We start from the raw sequence: 16,727 nt of genomic DNA on the forward strand, positions 1-16,727 counted from the left end.
AAAACAAATGCTTAAGCGCAAATATTAAATTTAATTATATAACCCTGGTTACATCTTAATGCTAATATGAGTACACAAACCAATTTCTTTTCTTTAAATTTCATTTATCAACTTAACTGTTAATGCTTGAAGACATTTGCATCCTTATGATAACAAATCAAGCGATAATCCACATGCCAAGCAGCTATTATATGTTTTAAAATTTTGGTATACCGAGCCCGATTTTTTTTCAAAAAAATTTCTCAACACAATTTAAAAAAAGAAGAGGCCCAGGGGCCACATCGCTCACCTGAGCAACAATAATACCAAGCCCTTTTTGTTTTTGTACCTGTAAGAATTATTTTCTTTATTTCTATAACCCCCCTCCCCCCCTTTGAGGCCCGAATTTTCTCCAGGGAATCATGGTTTCATCAAACTTTAATATGCACACAAGTTACTGCTTTTTTGACTGAAAACTTTCCCAGAATATTTTCACTATACATTTCTATGTAAAATCCCCCCCCCCCCATTGTGTCCCCAACCTACCCCCGGGGACCATGATTTAAACAAACTTGAATCTGCAATATTTAAGGATGCCCCACACAAGTTTGAGCTTTTCAGGCATATAAGTTTTTGAGAAGAATATTTTGAAAGATTTTCTCAATATATATCTATGTAAAAATTCATCACACAAATGTGGCCCCACCCTACCCCTGGGGACCATGATTTAAATAAACTTTAATCTACACTATCTCAGAATGTTCCCACTCAAATTTGAGCTTTTCTGGCCAAATAGATTTTAAAAAGAAGATTTTTAAAGATTTTCTCTATATATATTCCTATGTAAAAATTCATTCCCCCATTGTGGCCCCACCCAACCCCCGGGGCCATGATTTGAACAAACTTAAATCTACACTACCTGAGGATGCTTCCATACACGTTACAGCTTTTCTGGCATAATAGTTTTTAAGAAAAAGATTTTTAAAGATTTTCTCTATATATTCCTCTATATATTCCTATGTAAAAATTCATCCCCCCATTGTGGCCCCACCCTACCCCCGGGGACAATGATTTTGACTAACTTGAATCTACACTTCCTGTGAATGCCTCCACACAAGTTTAGCTTTTCTGGCCTAATGGTTTTTGAGAAGGAGATTTTTAAAAGATTTTCTCTATAATTCATACAACTGGCGTAGTATATAACTTCAATTTCACTCTTCATTTCCTTATTTTCATATCAATTTTTTACATACTCCCAAAAAAGTGGGGGGGGGGGCAACTCCATGGTAATTCATTTTTTTATATCTAAATTTTAAAAAATTTGTTCCTGCGAGAAAAATGGGGGGGGGGGGGGGGGGGGCATGCCCCCCTGGCCCCCCCCCCTGATGCTACGTGCCTGTCTTAAGCACAAAACCGAAAGTGAAAATTTTGGCCAGTTTCGCATTTTCATTCCATATCATGAAAAGTGCTACCAGTATTAATGTGTCATACATCAATGAAATTGACATGAGCTCCTCTATCCACAAAAAGAATGCAATAAATATTCTAGAATTTTATACACCTCAGATAACCAGCCAAACCTCAGGTTCTCCTTTTATTTCAAAATTTTGACTGGGTCTTTCGTTCGAAACTATCCCCTGCCACCTTTAACTTTTAGAGTTTGTTTCTCTTTAACCAAAACACCTTAAAATCAGAAAGTTCATGTCATTCTGAGTAAAACTTTTTAAATTTGGTCTGATTTCATTGAAAAATAAAAAAGTTATGGCTGTTTAAGTATTACCCCCTTACCCGGTTAAATCACCTTCACCTGTTTCTGTAAGGTTTTCAAGATATATCATGTCTTCTTTCTATCCAAAAGACATTTTTTTTTCAAAATCAGTTATAACAAGAAACCTTTATCACAATCTGATGTAAAAACAATGAAATATTCACATTTAGTAACAACATATTGGAGAATTCAACTCGTATGTATCACCTATCCCCCTGCAAATGGGAATAAGAAAAAACACATTATTACTCCTTGCAATCAACCTTTTTGTTTCTTAATGGTACTAACAGGTTTAAAAACTCTATTAGAACATACAAGCAACTTACTTGGAACACAAAACCTTCACTTTCAACTCTTCATAAGGGACCGGTACCTAGAAAATGGCAATCAGGCATCTTACCCGAGGAGTCATTTCCCAAATATGCTGAACGAATGATGATGAAACCTAATTTCTCTGTTTATTTTTTAACCAATACCGAACGATCTAGATTTATTTGTTAAAAAGATTGAAGTACATGTTTTACATACAAAGAAATACCAAAGTTGAACATCCTGACCACACCCCCATCATGAGGTGCATGGGAATACATGCAAATGACAAATGGTTAAAAAATGCACATTAAGGATATTTTTTGTTTTTCGGTGAAGAAAATGGAAGGAGGGTTGTTTTTTGGTCAATCAGACATTTTAAAATTGTTTATAATGACTTAAAATGCGGATATTAACTACCGTATTTTTCCGACGATTAGTCGGTATTTTTTTATCTGAAGCAGAGCACCCGACTTATCGTCTTGTTCGACTTGTTGTAGGCTCGAGGTCAGAAAATTGTTAAAAATAGCATTAAAAATCTTGGTTTTAATCATCTTGAGTTGGCTGTGTGATCGAAAATTACGTTGTTGAATTCACTGTTCATCTTTAATAATTATCATTTTCACTCATCTGTTAACACCAATATACATAATAATAACAGTTATTAAAAAATAAAATAAACAATATTATTTAGTTAATCCAAATTTAACCCTGCATCTAATTTCAATAAGAATAATATGCCTACAAAGGGTTTGAAAAAAAGACAAACCCAAAATACAAGAAAATTGCACTTTTTCTAAGGACCACCCCCTTTTACATTTTGGCCCCTAAATCTCATCACAGGGTTGAGCAATCATAAAAATTCAGCCAGTTTCTCATTTTACACACATTAAACATCTTTTCTGTTCCCATACTGTTCAATTTCAAGCCTAGTAAAAATTTGACATTTTCTTGAAGGTGGCAGGGGATAGTTTTTTTGGTCAAGGAAATGTGAAGCAGATAGTGCTCATATATGTGAAAATTTTGGCCACAGTTTCGCATTTTCATTCCATATCATATGAAAAGTGCTACCAGTATTAAAGTGTCATATATGAATGAAATTGACTTGAGCTCCACTATCCACAAAATGAATGCAATAAATATTCTAGCAATTTATACACTTCAAATAACCAGCCAAACCTCAGGCTCTCCCTTTATTTCAAAATATTTTGACAGGGTCTTTCGTTCGAAACTATCCCCTGCCACCTGTAGTAAACTAATTTAAAGACATTTTCTCTGCATGAATTAATCCTGCAATGAATAATACATGTAACTTGCAACTTTCTTATTTTCAGTGGTTATAAATACATTACAAGTGATGCATAAATATTCTGTGTAATTTAAAAAAACCCCGATGTTTATTACTTTTAATCCTGATATTACAGTTAGTTGATAAGCTGTTAATAGTTTATAATTCTGCAATAAATGTTAAAATTATTATAAAAATGTTTGTTCCAACAGATCCTCTACAAAACGGTAGTAAGTGGGTCAAAGGGTTGGACTAATACCCCAAATACACAGAAGTACCAAGACTGATTTTATAGCGAGCGCAGCTCGCCGGCGCTGCGGCGCTAGCGAAGCGAGCTCTAAGAACCAGTGTGCGCGGGAAAAAGAACGAGCAAAACCTACAGTTCATCAAACAAAATTTTTTGTCTACGTCCCATAATGCTCTCTAATGTTTTCACCCGTGGTGCTATGCCAAAAATGGCCGACTTTTAACTCGTAATTTACGGTGACTTAAAGTTTGAAGAAACATTTTGAGTACCGCATATGCTTTGGCGAGACTCAAAAGATTTGTTACATGCTTCCATACCTTCGTATAGAGTCTAGAAACGTAAACAAAGACGAACAAAGTCATGGATGACGTCATAGTGCACTCGCGCTATATTTCCCGCGATAAATTTAGAGGTGGATCAAACATCTGTAATGAGTGTACTGGCTATTTCAGTATAGTCTACGATACCTGCCTCATTGACATATGATTTGTTTTTAATCTTTTTTTAATATAGAGATTTTACATATATATATATATATATATATATATATATATATATATATATATATATATATATATATATATATATATATATATATATATATATATATATATATACACACTAGCAAGAGCCATACTTTACTGTCATTTCGATCCATTTTTAAACTAAGTGTGCATATATGTACAGTAGGCAGGTAAGTATATGAGTAGGGAGATAAATAATAAACAATAGGACATTTTGAACTAAATAAAAAGGAATAAAATGATAAAATAAACAGGTAAAAAAATTATATAGATATTGCATATAGTCAGACCATTAAATTTAAAAGTGGGAAATCACACACCTACAAACAGGTACCGGGCTCTCTCTGTCTCTCTCCCTCTGGGTAGGGGGATGAGCTGTATGTATCATAGCCATTAAAATTAGTACCTTTGGCATACTTATTGTAGAGCAATACTCTCTCAAATATTCTTTGATGTTCGTTGATACCTAAATAAAACTATAAGTTGACAATGATGCAAGGTACAGTATGTGTAATTCTTGCTGCGCTCGCTAGAACGGTAGCACCGTAAAACATATTAAATATTTTAATTAGGCTAACACAATCAAGAAACACTTATCTATAAAAGGTATGAATACAAAAATAGATTAAATTTTACAATACAGATGAGATGACTTTTTTTTTTTAAATTATAAAAAAAATTGTTAGATTTTTTTCTTTGCCATTTGACATGTAGTAATTACACAAAAATTTTTTGGAAAATTTTAAATCTTCATTAACAAACTTGTATCACACACTGTGAATATACTTTGTTTCCTTTCTAATTATTACACACCTGTTCTGAGTTTAAAACATAATTTTTTTAAATTTTTAAAAAAATCCTATCAATCTACCCTAGTTTATTGTTCAGGGGACTGTACATAAAGCAGGGACAAAATTTCCTATTTTTTCATCAAAACATCGCATTTTTCCCAATCCATTGGCCCTGGCCCCAGTACCAAAAATGGGTGTGAGAGGTCTGAAAATGGGAAAAGTTTACAACAACGACAACAGACAATGGACAAATTTTGATCAGAAAAGCTCACTTGAGCTTTCAGCTCAGGTGAGCTAAAAAGATAAAATGCATCGGAGCAGGCCATATTCAGAGGGACAGGGATGACAATCTAATTAATTAATTTTATGTGAGACAGGAGCAAGTTTTTGGTCAAATTATACCTTCTATTCATTTCCTTACATACAAGACATGTGACAAAGACAGGAATTAAGTATTTTTATAAACAATGACCTTAAACGTGCCCAAATGACCTTTGGTCAAGGTAATAAGCAATACTTTACGTGAAGTATGAACTTCTTATGTTCTCCATAAGAAAGATACTAAAGATCGGACATGAATTTTGCACGGACAGACGGACGCCGGACAACAGGACTGAGGTGATCAGAAAAGATAACACGAATTCTATGTCAAATTAGACCATAAATGAGAACAGTATCAACACAATTTTGGACATACATAACGTATAGACATTAATATCATTAAAATCATAGCAAAATATTAATTACACAAGTACAAAGGTAAAAAAATGAAAATAATTGTTTGTGACCTAGGAAGAGCTGCTGTTGATATTTCGATTAATCTCCCTTTTTATTCAATACAAAGCCTGTACATCGCTAAACGAAGAAAATTTAAGTCATTTTTACTTTGTCCATGTTGTGTAAAAATTCACTTGTCTGTACTTCATACAATATGATGTCATAATCAACTTTGACGTCATGATCTGCATTCCATTCGATAGTTCTCGGGGAACGTATCGTAACATAAACGGTGAATTATATTAAAACAGTAATAAAACCGCTTATCTCCTGTATACTGGTATAGATGCTGACGTTAATGCTAGACTATATAATTTATTCATACTAATAATCAGTATCAAATAATTGACTTATTTAAAGCTTCCCTTCAAGTAAAAAGACTTTTTATAAATTATTAGTTTCAATTGGATACTTTTAATGCATGTAAAAACAGCTTGGCGCAGATGAAAGATCAATACAATTTCAAAATATTTTACGTAAAATTGCTAGAGAATATAAGTACCAATGTAAATCATGCTTGGAAATCAGACGGATATTCCCCATTTCAAGAACGTGAGTTATTTCCCCTAATTGGAACTCTCCTACTGTAAAACTGCGCATGTGCTAAAATATACGTCTACTTCCGCGGGCGTTCTTGACAATATTGTCACAATGGATACCGCTCAAGAAAGTATTGCTGCATATGTAGTAATTATAGGGGGAAAACTGTAGAGGGACAAGTCGTCAGTCTCCATAGATTTCCAAGCGATGCAGATAAACGTAGAATATGGTTGCAGCGAGCAAGATTAGTACGCAAGGACTTCACCTACACCAAGAATTCGTACGTGTGTTCTTCACATTTCGTGAATGGTAGCAGCCCCTCTGCAGCCGATCCTTTGTTGTCAATATTTCCGAACAAGGTTAGTATAAACGATAAAACATGTTTGATTGACATTCTTCACATTCGTGGGGGGGGGGGGGGGTAGATCCAACAGATCTTGTTAGATAACGTATGTAATGCATGATTTTGAGTTTAGTGTTTGAATGATAATGTTGGAAGTTTTTATGCTTCTATCATTTAGTAATATTCCTCAATTATGTTTAAAAGTTTTTGTCATTGTTTATTTTTTGAATGTATCTTATTTATTAACTATCATTGGCAGGTTTGAGTGTTTTTGTGTATGTTAATTAATGTGTTAAAGGGGGGAGGGGGGTTCAGAGATAGAGCAAACATTTGAATTAGTCAAGAACAACATTACTTTGCAACCCAGGCACCCTCAACCACAAATGCCCCAGCTGTTCCCTTTTCTCATGAGTCAGGTGTGGAGGACAATCAGCTTCCTGAGAGTGAGGATAACCAGGATAGCCTTGAACAAACAGGTTCTTCATAATTTGTGACTATTACTTAATATAACTGATATAAATTTAATGAGAAACTTAGAATTTTGCTACATATTTTTTATAATGTATTTCAAGGTGGTATGGGACAGCTCCATATTGTGATGCAATTCTTATCAGAAAAAAAAACATAATTGCATGCATGATTTTAATTTTTTTCTTTTCTGAAATTTTTACCCAACAGTGTAGCGCAATGCGTTACATTATAATTATAAATCTGTAAGTCATGAGTTTGAATCCCTTACTGATATGCAGTATATATAATTTGAATTTCAGATGACCCATTAAAGGATTCCCTTAATATGCACAATTATCATAAAGACTGGACAACATGTGCTGGTGAAGTTCCAAAAAATAAGGAAATTCAGACTATTTTGTTAACTGTAGATTCATCAACACAGACTAATGAATCCTTTTTTAACAGCATGACCATGAAAAAGTGTGTTTCCTCCTCTGCAGAAACACAGACTGATGGAAAGCTTTTCATTGATAAAGGGATTCAAGTTTCTAGACCTGTGTTCACCTTTGAAGATGTAGAACAGGATGACTCCAAAATTTTATTCTACACAGGTATTCCTAACAAAGAGACATTTAATGCTGTGTTTAATGAGATAAATGATAATGCACTCGAAAGTACAACACGTGTAGGGATTTCATCTTCAAATCAAGGACGAGCAAGAAGACTAAGGATTATTGACGAGTTTTTTCTTGTTCTCGTGAGACTACGGCTGGGATTACTCCTAGAGGATTTATCAGACAGGTTTAATGTTAGTGTTTCAACTTGCAGCAATATTTTTGATTTATGAATTAATTTTTTGTTTGTTCAGTTGCAGCCTTTGATAATGTGGCCATCCAAAGAAACAATATATGCCACCATGCCATGTTCATTTAAGGGAAAATTTAGTAACTGTAGAGTCATATTAGACTGTACTGAAGTTTTTGTTCAAACACCTAGTTCTCTTGCGAACAAGTCATTACTCTACAGTGATTATAAATCCCATATGACATTTAAAGGACTCATAGGCATCAGCCCAGCAGGTGTTACAACATTTGTGTCAGACCTTTGGGGGGGGGGGGATAAGTGACAAACAATTAACAAAAAATTGCGGAATTTTAGATTTGTGTGAAGTTGGCGATGCTATCATGGCAGATAAGGGTTTCGTCATTTCAGATCTAACTACGCCAAAGGATATTCATCTTATCATTCCCCCTTTCAAGAAAAAAAATAAACAAATGTCCAGAAGTGATGTCTTACTGACTCTTGGAATAGCACATCTTAAAATACATGTTGAAAGACAAATGGAAAGAATTAAGAACGTTCATATTTTTGAAGGTGTGATGCAGTTAAGTATGGCATCTCAGTGTTCTAAAATTTGGAAAATTTATGTTGCTTTGACAAATCTCCTTCCCCCTTTGCGTACTGTTCCAGAATATGACATTGCTTCATAGCTAAATAGTGAAAATGTGCTTGCATACAATTTAAGGTTCTTATGATAGAAAAAAATATTCCTATTACTCAATTGTTCAATGTCTGCTTCCAATATATATAGCTATAGTTATTTGATGAGATTTTCATATTTTTTAATTGCATGTGCATAAATTCAGTCTCATTATAAAGAAGTGCATGCACACATATTGAGTACCAAGAACTCATACTTTTTGCAAAACATATTTAAAATCTTCTAATTATATTTATATATATATATATATATATATATATATATATATATATATATATATATATATATATATATATATATATATTCCAAAAATAAATAGTATAAATCCACACACGTAGTATTATATGAAAAAAATCACAACACCGAAATAAACTCAACTAGTTTCATTTTAAATCATCAGGAGTTAAAACTCCTGATGATTTAAAATGAAACTAGTTGAGTTTATTTCGGTGTTGTGATTTTTTTCATATATATATATATATATATATATATAAAACAATACTTCTTAATTTTTATACATTTAATGTATGACAACAGCAGGAGATAGAGTTATATAGACTATCTTAAAAACAATGACCACCATGAAAATATTAATGTATGTATCAAATTCAAAAATCATATTCTGCCAATGAATTGTTTGTCATTAAGGTAAAAATAATTCATTGACAGGTACATGTATTTGTATATCTTAATTTATAGATAAGGATTTCTGCACATATGAAAACAATTCTCATTCAAATATTTTGTACAATTGTTGTAATTGGTTCAGTACAATTGTTGTATGGTTGAAATCAGAAGAATTGTGTAGCATTGATTTTTCCATTCTGTATAATTGGCATTAAGTTTCACAAAATGAAAAAATGAAGTTTCAGAAATCTTGACAAGCAAAAAAAAAAAAAAAAAAAAAAAACTTAATTCCCAAAATCATAACTTAGCTAATCCATGGTGGGGGGGGGGGGGATAGCTAGAGTTCCAAAATAATTCTTACTACCAATTTTTTTTCCCTAATCGTGAAATTCCTATTCCGGGGGTGGGGGGGGGTGGGGGGTTGAATATTTTAATCTTTTTAAAGTAAATTTAGGAACAATTATGTTTGCAGCGACAAAAGGTGGGGGAGGGGGTGAACCCTCTTTTTTGCTATTTGCCTAATGGTTAGGTCTAACTTTGCAAAAGGAGTGGGGGGGGGGGGGGGCTAAGCCCCCCTAGCCCCCCCCCCCGGTTCCGACGCCTATGATAATAAAACAACTCAGCAAAGGGGACTGAAGATCCATGTTGCAATTTATTTCAGAGACCTTAACAACCTCTGTGTGAATAGTTCTGGAAGCATGCTTTTCAGATAAAAATCATTCAGTCTATTTAAACATTTCAACCAGAATGATTCATCAAAATATATTCTTTCTACAGAAGGTGGTGGCTTCAGTGTCCATATTACGAAATCACACCATTGTTTATTACAAATTGCCATTTGACCTTGTACCTGAAAATAATAATTATGGTTTGTTTTTAGTTTTAAATTTTTTCATCAAGTGAACAACAAAATTCAGAATCAAGTCCACATTCAGCTGGTGAAAGGATTCGCCATCTGTCTGATGCTGGACATTTAATTTCTAGCAGACCAATCTCACCAGTTGGTAATGTAACAATACCATCAGGACTACAACCTAGATGAGGGTATTTTGGATTAACAATAAGTCCTGACTGACTCACTATATATGAAGGATATAGTTTACAATAAAATCTCCTAGCAGCAGGCTCGTGTTCAATTCACCACCTGACAAATTTGTTGGTGGGAAAGGAAACATCATACAAAAAGCATTTCAATAGATTTTGGGGGTCAGTTTCTGGCCTTAGCTTACAAATTTTTCCAAAATTTGAACTTGTCAACCTTCCTTTCCTGCATTCAAACCAGTTCTGACTTTTGTTTTGACCCTTTGTAAGTTTTTCAATTTTGGCACAATCAGCATCTGACACAGAGAGAGACTCAACATATTTGCACAAATCACTTTGTACTTGTGAATTACACATATCTACACTATCATGATACATAAATAAATTATTATGAAGCAACGGTATATTTTCCTCAGTACCATCTTTTTTCTTTGTAAAATATGTAAGCCAGCCTGCTTTAGATTTTTTTTCAACAAGAGTTTTTCTAAATCTTTCTACGTTGAATGTTGTTGATGCTATGATGCTGTTAGTTGCAGATTTGCTGGTTTTATTTTCTAGAACTGATGAACAGCCAAATGAAAACTGTTTGAATTTTATTTCACTGCACTTTTGTGGACTAAGTTTTCTTTTCCTTGGGTTGTTCCACACATATTTTGTTGATGTACATGAAAGAAGACCACTTTTCTTTTTTTCAGCAATGTCAGCAATTGTATAAAGTAATGCAGAAATGTGGTTGCACGCCTTACCAAAACTGTGATTTAATGATAATAGAAAAATATATCTGTTATTATTTATTTAAAAATAACTCCACACTTTTCATGAGTTATATCTAAAGTGAAACAAGTACTTCATTGAAACACAAAGATCAAGTTTTTAAGTTTTTTCCCCATCTTTTTTTTAATTAAAATTTTTTTTTTTGGTAATTATGATATTGATTATATGTATTACACTCGGACCGGTGCCAAGAGTATGTAAATTTTTTTTCTTTTCACTCTATATATCATTGAAAACCAACATTTTTTAAAGATTCGTTTAAAAAAAAAACCTTAATTAATTTTGAAAAAATTGGATTGACCAATTCAAAATATAAAGTTCTCTATTTTTTTTTTTGGCATCATATTTATTGCAAAAGATATACAGTATAGTAGAGTCTTTAAAATATATCTTTGTGTTGTGTTTGAAATATCATACTTTACAAATGAGTTGTCAAAAAACTATTTCAACTTATGTCAAAAAGTGCAAATTGAATCTAATTTAATTTTTAAAAAAAATTCAAAATCTGACAAAAAATAACAACAAAAACCCTTTTAAATATGTCTTGTTTCAATGAAATGTATAGGGAAAAAGGAAAAGTGTACATACTTCTGGCACGATAGTGTACACAATTGCAATTAACATACCCTGCTGTACAGGTGCAATGTGCAGCGAACACATTCCCTGTAACCTTTGACAAGAATGTTGACACATCATAGTCAGGACGCTTGCTCATGTCAGCTGATGGGAATGATGGTATAACTTTACAACGTATGGCACAATGAGAACTTTCATTATTGATAGGGTTGTATTCGACCGAATGGACATGTTTATCTTCAAGGAACACTTTTGATTTAAGTTGACGTTTAGTGTTCATTTTGATTACAAGATAATTATAAATATCTTTCTCTGAAAAATCAGGAATGTTAGTAAAATCTGATGACCAGTTAGACAGACTGCGTTATCGGGTATGGGTTCTCCATCTGGAAAAGTTGACGATTTGGAATTTTTCTCAGACTGATTGTTTTGCCCTTGGACAGCCGTTAGTTTAAGAATAATAACACCGCGTGCTCTTTCGACAAGTTTCTTTTTGCTACCTGATATTATTTGATTATTATCTCTCAAAAATTCTCTTAGTTTGGCGATCGTCCAGTCATTAAATAGCGTTAATTCAGCGGAGGCGTCCATAACAACATACGTTGTAGTCAGCGGAAGTTCCGCTAACAAAGAAGAGTTCCAATTTTATAAGGGAAATAACTCACGTTCTTGAAATGGGGAATACCCGACTTTTATGTAAATTGCTTTTGATTAGTAAAAATGTGCCTTCTTTTGATGATTTGATGAAATGGTTTAAAAACAATATCTTTAATAAACACAATTTTTATTTCAAGCACAAGCAAGAACCTAAATGCATATGACATAGCAAAGGATTTTTCTTTAAAATATTTATGATTTAATGTTATTATTTACCTGCGCCCATGCGATTAAATCAAATAGGTCAACCTCATCTTTGCTAGCCAAGGGTTTTCAGTCCACTCCGCACCCCATAAACCCTTTGCAGATCTCATTACGAAAACTCAGTGACGCTGTGGCGCTATCTAGTGAGCAACTTCAATTGCGCCCTTTGCATATTTACAATTTAAGCGAATGAAACAGCGGGTAATATATCCGCTGCGGCATAATTTTTTTTTAGGCTAAAGGACACCATGAACTAGCATACACCATGTGTAATGTACGTATAAATTGTTTGTTTTCAGTATTTTGTATAAAATATCAGTAATATAAGCACGCCAAAACTAATGCGATATTAATTCTTTTTAATTTCAAAAGTGAAAGTGATTTTGAGGCACCTGTGAAAAATATCAATCATGTTAACCATTTTGAGTGTACTCGAAAAAAAAAAATTAAAACCAGGAACGAACATTAGGGGCACTCGTGAGATGTACTTGAGGCGCTCGTGATACGTAATTGGGGTGTTCCAAAAATAGTTGCGGCGCTCGTGCATGGGGGTAATAGTTTATGGGCGAAGTGGCCAGCACCCCAATTATCCCAAAAGCAAACCATTTATAGTTCAATAATCTTGTTTTATTACACAGGTCAGGCTTAGATACGGTGCATATCCCTTTAAAAGACCTTTACTTAAGTGCCCCTTTTAAGGCTGTCACAGCTTTTTTTTGTACAGGGACCAGGTCTCTTTCTATTAGGAACATTATCGACATTTTTTGTCAAATTGGGAAAATTTAAGATACTTTAATATATCATCAAAATCTTCTGTTTTAATAATAGCAAAATCTACTGTTCACTTCTTAAATTAAAGTTTAACAGCTCACATGATGTTCTTCGAAACTAACCAAGAGTAAAATCAAGACACAAAAATAGGGAAATTTTCAGAATTATGAAGATTCTAATTTTTTTAAAATTTTATTATGTTGATTTCCAAATTTAAATTTTTGATTTGAAATTTTACAGTGGTCAGGAAAATAAGAAGACTTTATTTTTTTTCATATGATTGAGACATGTTGATTTATTTTTTTTTTTAAATTAAGGTAACCCACAGACATAGATTAAAAAAATATATTTTTTTTCAAAAATTATAAATAAAAAAACATTAAAAACAAATTTGGAGAAAGGAACCAAATCTATATGATGCGGAATTATCATACTGAGGAATCATTTAAATTCGTGGGGGCTAATTTTCGTGGATTATGACTTTTTTTCTGATTTGTGGGGGTGTAATTTCGTGGATGCGTCGGTTACTGTTTCAGCAACAAAGATAACTCTTTCTAAAATTATTTCGTTGAGGATTTAAATTCGTTAGGGAGGGCTAACCACGAATACCACGAAAATAGAGTCACCACGAATTCTGATGATTCCACAGTACTTCATTTCAAAGATAAAATATTTGCAATATTTTATAAGCAAAATTCTGGGTAATATGTTACTGACATCTTGTGTATTTATGGGTATTATACTCTGTCCCGAGTTTTTGCTTCCACCACTTTTTGCTTGAAATTTCAATAATAGTAAATACCTTTGTGCTCAAACAACGTTCATGTCCAGATTATCTGTTTTGAAACGCCCCCTCTACCGCTTCAGGTTTCAATATACATCCCAAAATTGAAAGTCTACGGAGATTTTGCATGGCATCACCAATAACTAATCCCGGATGAAAACGTTAAAAAATTGCGCGATGTATTCCGAGTGTATTCCGAATGGAGAAAAGATGTAAACATTTCCAAATCTCCGTAAGAAAATTGTTTTCGTTCCTGTGAAATTTTATGAGTGAAAAGGGATAACTTTTCAATGAAGATATCTTGGATATATTCCCTTTCATCGATTTCAATCGTATTTCTTTCACAGGTATGTGTATTTTTATTAAAAATCATCAAAAAGTGATGGAAGCAATAACTTGGGACAGACTAGAGTAAAATCCTGTGACCTTATTACTGCCATAATGCAGAAGATCTGTTTACGAAGTCTAAATGTTTTTCTGATAATCTGAACATTTACTTGGAAGGCTTATTATCTAATTACCAGATATCAATCAATGCTACTGTCTTCCCAATAACTGATAGCCATCTTAAAGTTTTGTAAATTTCTCAGCACTTCAAAATGCATCACTCATAATGCCGTGCCGTATAATCCTGTCCCTATGTAAGAGTTTCATATGCCCTTTTCAAATCCACCATTTACCAGTGTTTACCACTGAAGATACAACTATATTAATTCTGTATTAAAATAAGGCGAACGGACCTTGGGCGAACGGACCAAGAACGAACAAGAGGCCCAGGGGCCACATCGCTCACCTGAGCAACAATTGCCTTAATTCTGATCAAATTAGCATTACAGTATCAAAATATCTTGACAACTGAGTACAGTAGATCACTAGATCTTGCTAAAAAAAATTGAAAATCTGCAATTTTTATCCACCTCTTATTTTTTGGTAAATACCAAGCCCATTTTGTTGTTGTACCTGTAAACAGATTTTTCTTTATTCCTATATACCCCCCCCCCCACCCACCCCCCCCCCCCCCCATTTCGTGGCCCAACCTTTTTCTAGGGAATCATGGTTTCATCAAACTTAAATCTGCATAACCTGTGCTTTCACACTAAGTACTGAGTTTTGGACCGAAAACTTTCCCAGAATATTTTTAAAGATTTTCTCTTTATATTCCTATGTAAAAATTCAAACCGCCATCACGGTCCCGCCCTACCACTAGGGACTGTGATTTTGCAAACTTAAAATTACACTACCCAAGGATACCTCTACACAGGTTAAAGCTTTTCTGGTCAAAAAGTCTTTAAAAAGAAGATTTTTAAAGATTTTCTCTATATATTCCTCAGCAAATATTCATCCCCCATTGTGGCCTCACCCTACCCCTGGACTATTATTTAAACAAAATTGAATCTATATGATCTGGGGATGCTTCCACTCAAATTTAAGACTTTCCTGGCCTAATAGTTTTGAGGAGAAGACTTTTAAAGATTTTCTCTATATATAAAAATTTATCCCCCGTTGTGGCCCTGCCCTACCCCCGGTGACCATGATTTGAACAAACTTGATTTTATACTACCTGAGGATGCTTCCAATCAAATTTGAGCTTTCTTGGGCCCATAGTTTTTGAGAAGAAGATTTTTTAAGATTTTCTCTATATATTCCTATGTAAAACTTGATTCCTCAATTGAGGCCCCAACCTACACCCGGGAACTATGATTTGAACAAACTTGAATTTTCACTACCTGAGGATGTTTCCATTTTAATTTGAGCTTTCCTGGCCTAATAGTTTTTGAGAAAAAGATTTTTAAAGATTTTCACTATATATTTCTATGTAAAACTTGATCCCCCAATTTGGCCCCACCCTACCCCCGGGAACTATGATTAGAACAAACTTGAATCTACACTACCTAATGATGCCACCACACAAGTGTAAGTTTTTCAGGCCGCATAGTTTTTGAGAAGAAGATTTTTAAAGATTTTCTCTATATATTCCTATGTAAAACTTGATCCCAAATTGTGGCCCCACCCTACTCCCGGGGATCATGATTTGAACAAACTTGAATCTACACTACCTGACGATGCTGACATTTTAAATTGAGCTTTTCTGGCCTTATAGTTTTCGATAAGAAGATTTTTAAAGATTTTCTCTATATATTCCTATGTAAAACATGATCCCCCAATTTTGGCCCCACCCTACCCCCAGGGACCATGATTTGAACAAACTTGAATCTACACTATCTGAGGATGCTTTTGTTTTAATTTGAGCTTTTCTGGCCGAAAAGGTTTTGATCAGAAGATTTTTAAAGATTTTCTCTAAATATTCCTATGTAAAACTTGATCCCCCAATTGTGGCCCCACCCTACTCCCGGGGATCATGATTTGTACAAACTTGAATCTACACTACTTGACGATGCTTCCACTAAAATCTAAGCTTTTCTGGCCTAATAGTTTCGAGAAGAGGACTTTTAAAGATGTTCTCTATATATTCCTATGTAAAACATGATCCCCCTATTGTGGCCCCACCCTACCCCCAGGAACCATGATTTGAACAAACTTGAATCTACACTACCTAATGATGCCACCACACAAGTGTAAGTTTTTCAGGCCGCATAGTTTTTGAGAAGAAGATTTTTAAAGATTTTCTCTATATATTCCTATGTAAAACTTGATCCCAAATTGTGGCCCCACCCTACTCCCGGGGATCATGATTTGTACAAACTTGAATCTACACTACCTGACGATGCTTCCACTAAAATCTAAGCTTTCCTGGCCTATTAGTTTCGAGAAG

General features: G+C 33.8%; 1 protein-coding gene, 1 non-coding gene and 2 pseudogenes across 5 annotated transcripts in view; 1 reads left to right on the plus strand and 3 right to left on the minus strand.

Moving 5' to 3' along the window:
- Nucleotides 1–16,727, minus strand: part of LOC117687360 (uncharacterized) — a 32,477-nt gene that overhangs the window by 9,509 nt on the left and 6,241 nt on the right. The gene's annotated exons all lie outside the window — the stretch shown is intronic.
- On the plus strand, nucleotides 6,901–8,642 carry LOC136274114 (uncharacterized; annotated as a pseudogene).
- LOC136274116 (uncharacterized) lies at nucleotides 9,775–10,963 on the minus strand (annotated as a pseudogene).
- Nucleotides 11,374–12,433, minus strand: LOC117686845 (uncharacterized). Its single transcript, XR_010714687.1, has 2 exons — nucleotides 11,551–12,433; nucleotides 11,374–11,378 (listed from the first exon to the last, which is right to left on the minus strand). It is a non-coding gene; the product is annotated as an uncharacterized protein (transcript).

The sequence above is a fragment of the Magallana gigas genome, chromosome 1 (genome assembly GCF_963853765.1).
Source record: "Magallana gigas chromosome 1, xbMagGiga1.1, whole genome shotgun sequence".
Taxonomy (NCBI): Eukaryota; Metazoa; Mollusca; class Bivalvia; order Ostreida; family Ostreidae; genus Magallana; species Magallana gigas.